This window comes from Poromitra crassiceps (assembly GCF_964638095.1).
Source record: "Poromitra crassiceps genome assembly, chromosome: 11".
Lineage (NCBI taxonomy): Eukaryota > Metazoa > Chordata > Actinopteri > Beryciformes > Melamphaidae > Poromitra > Poromitra crassiceps.
Genome location: NC_139643.1, coordinates 45,879,687 through 45,883,446, shown reverse-complemented (window position 1 = coordinate 45,883,446; position 3,760 = coordinate 45,879,687). Strand labels below are relative to the sequence as shown.

The 3,760-nt window shown below is 44.4% G+C and overlaps 1 pseudogene across 1 annotated transcript in view; it reads right to left on the bottom strand.

Moving 5' to 3' along the window:
* Positions 1-3,760, bottom strand: part of LOC310785057 (C-reactive protein pseudogene) — a 22,152-nt pseudogene continuing 18,392 nt past the window's right edge. The window contains exons 2-3 of the transcript in view: positions 613-684; positions 1-514 (exon numbers count right to left, since the gene is read on the bottom strand). The product of the transcript in view is annotated as a C-reactive protein pseudogene (transcript). The remainder of the gene's footprint in view (positions 515-612; positions 685-3,760) is intronic.

Genomic DNA, 3,760 nt, shown 5'->3' with positions numbered 1-3,760 from the left:
CTAGGGCTCTATTTCCTGCTTCTCTTCCACCAGGATTTTCTCTGTGATCTCAAACTCCAGCGCTCTCCAGTTGAAGATATTGCCTGGAATGAAGGTCACCTGCTTCATGTATGAGCTGATCTCCTTGGGCGAGAGCACTTTGTCCCACATGTGGACATCAGAGATCATGCCAATGAAACACTGGGGGGCCTCAAAACCCCCGCCGTAAGAGTCTTGGTCTTGTCCGAGGATGGTGATGATGGGAGCCCCGGTGATGGATCCAGACTGGATCCATCTTTTGATGCTTGGTTTGCCATCCATCCACACCTGAGCCACCCCCGTATTGCCGCCCCAGGTGACACACATGGAGTGCCAGGCGTTCCGTTCAAAGGACACTGCATAGAAGGTTGTAGAGCTGTCCCGAACATAAATAAACACATCGGAGCTTGGAGTAATAAAAATCAACAAGGCATTGCTTTGGGATGGAGTAGCCATAGAGAAGAGTGAATAGTCTCTGCTGAGATCTGTGACGAATCTAAACAGATGGGCCAACGGTTAGAGATGGTTAATAAGAAACATTATGAAATAATACATGTATGACTTTCAATTCTTCACTGATCATATCACATTTACCTGAGGCAGACTGTCACAGAGCTGAATGATCTTGAGGTTGTCAGGAGTTTGACATAATCTGTGTCGGTCTGTCTAGGAAAGACAAACACTTTGCCTGAGAGATCTGCACAGGGGAGAAAACCAAACCAACAAACGCAGGCCAGTCAGAGTTCAAGTGACAGGAGAAGAGAGCAAGGAAAGGTTTACAACTACACACACACACACACACACACACACACACACACACACACACACACACACACACACACACACACACACACACACACACACACACACACACACACACACACACATTCTGTGTTTAAATGAAAGAGAAAAAAGTGCAGACTCCCTTCCAAGGGTCTGGGGGTTGCCTCAGATGGGTGTCCGCATGAATACTGGCAGGGGTGTAGTGGTAAACATTAAACAGAGAGGTGGTGGGTAAACTATCCAAGGTGAGTAGTTTACCTTGTTTCCCCTCATTGATTGATAGGTGATCTGAAAATAGGTGAGTATAAACTCTCTGCCTGATTTAAAAGGGGTGTTTACCTGCGTTTACCCTCCACTACGCCCCTGAATACTGGTCCCCCGACCTCTGTCCCCCTTTGTATCGCATACTCCACTGCTTGTGCTTCGCAATCTCTCCCCCCGCTATCTGCCCCCGCTTCCCCCCTGCCTCACTCACTCCCTCCAAACTAAGCAACCCCCCCCCTGCTTCCCCCCTCCCCCCTCTCACTCCCACCCAACTAAGCACCCCCCCCTGCTTCCCCCCACATACATATCCAGACACACTACCACATCTATTTGCATATTCAGAAAGGTGAACATACATAACAGAGGCTATTTACACCTGCCATTAACATGCGTTGTCTTCCATCAGATTGCAATCAGATTGTACTTTAGTCTGATTTCATTTACACCTGGCACTAACATGCGTTTTTCCTTATCCAGATAACATCCAGATAACTTATTAACACCCAAAATGGTTGTCCTCTAAATTCGCATACAGTTTCTGTATGCAGATTGAGAGGACACATTGCATTTACACTTGTGTTCAATGTGTACACAATGCATCCACCCTGGAGGTGGTTTGGCCGATCAGATTGCAATCCTTCTTCAATGTATCTTGGGGGCGTTTACACCTGGCATTTCAAGTGGTCAAGCACAATGTGATTGCAATCTGATGGCAGGAAACGCATGTTAACGCCAGGTGTAAATGGCCTCACAGAAACACAACATATCCGCTTACCTCTCACACCTTTGTAACACAAATCTCTCCCCAAATGTCTGCATGCCTGCCCAACCACAAGACCCTGTCACTGCTATTGTAGGTCTTGTATTTTGTTTGTTGTTAGTCTGTTTTGTCTTTGACTTATTTGTAGTTATTTGTTTGCACACACACAAAATGCACCAAATCACTCACAATAGTAGTGTCAATATATTGGGTAAACAGAATTGAACAACAATGGTTGACTAACCTTGAGGTGTTGCGTAACATGTTGCCAACATCACCATCAGAAGTAAGAGCTTCTCCATCTGAGATTTAAAAAGTCAGAATTGCAATGCAGATAATGGCTGGGTTTCCCAAAAGCTTCTTTGCGCTAAGAAGCTAATTCAACCCTTCTTAAGGCCCCCTTAAGAAGCAAACGCGTTTCCCAATTGCTTCTTTACGAAGGCATGCGTTTCCCAAAAGCTTCTTAGCGCTAAGAAGCTTCTTTGACCCTTCTTAAGGCTCCCGTAAGAAGCCAACGAAGCCAACGCGTTTCCCGATTGCTTCTTAGCCTAAAATTATCTTCCAATTATCCTCCGTTAAGAAGGCTGCGTTTCCCAAAAGCTTCTTAGCGCTAAGATGATCTTTCGTTAAGAAGGTTTTGTAAGAAGGGTCTGGAGCCTTCTTAACACCTTCTTAATGACAAAACACTGGCAGATCCAGCCGCGTCAGTCCACTGTTCCTCTTGTGTTTTTCCCTTTTTCCTTTCTTTCATGCACCCTTTAGTGTTTAAAATTGGGGAACACTTGAAAATCTCCCCTGTATGTATGGTTACTTGTGTTTAAAATGTTTTACCGTAGGCTATATTTCTCTAATCAGAATGGATTCCTTTTATAATGTTGTGGATTTATATAGCACCTTTCACAGAACCCAAGGTCGCTTAAATTCTGTAGTGTTTCTCTGTTTTGTTGTATGCTGTGTATATAAAGCAATTTGAACTGCAGTCCATGTCTGAAATAAATAATGTTTAATAAAGTTTAACATGACCATGATTAGGTGTTAACAGTGTTTCTCAACCATTGAGTCGTGGCCCACTGCTGGGCTCAGAGTGCCATCAAGTGAGCCGCTCCAGTTAAGATGCTTCTTAAGAGCCTTCTATTTTTTTTATTTTTCTCGACTGTTAAGAAGGCGTTTGGGAAACACTTCTTTGGAGCCTTCTTAACTCCTTAAGAAGCTTCTTAACTCCTTAAGAAGCTTCTTAACTCTTAAGAAGCTTCTTTGTTGGGAAACTCAGCCAATATTGTTTACAAGAGTCGTAACATGACTAGTGTGAACTCACTCTAGCATTACGCTCATGGCATTTGGATCACATTGGCTGCATAATTGATCAGGCTTTGGCAATACTGAGGTGCCAAGTAACTATAGTGTTGCAATCTGTGCAATGAATTCATTAATTCTAGACAGTGGAGAGAAAAGGTCCAGAGTGCTCGGAAGTCCACAACACAACAGGTGTGATAAAGGTGCTCTTTGGTGAGGATCACAAAAGTTCAAAAAAGAAAGATCAGAGGAACTCTTCTGGCAAAAACAAAAACAAACTATTGAGATGGCCATTTCATTGTGAAATGTTAATAGCTGGTGCATGTTAAAAAATAGAGCTGGGACATAATCCATGTGTGTGTGTGTGTGTGTGTGTGTGTGTGTGTGTGTGTGTGTGTGTGTGTGTGTGTGTGTGTGTGTGTGTGTGTGTGTGTGTGTGTGTGTGTGTGCGTGTGTGCGTGCGTGCACGTGTGTGTGTGCGTGTGCATGTTTGTGTGTGTGTGTGTGTGTGTGTGCCTACAGCGGTGCGCAGCACAGAAAGCGCCGACCAGCAAAGTAGAGCCTGCAGACTAAACTCTGAAGTGACCTGTGTTACACAGTAGTGGATGGATGGTGTGTGTGTGTGTGTGTGTGTGTGTGTGT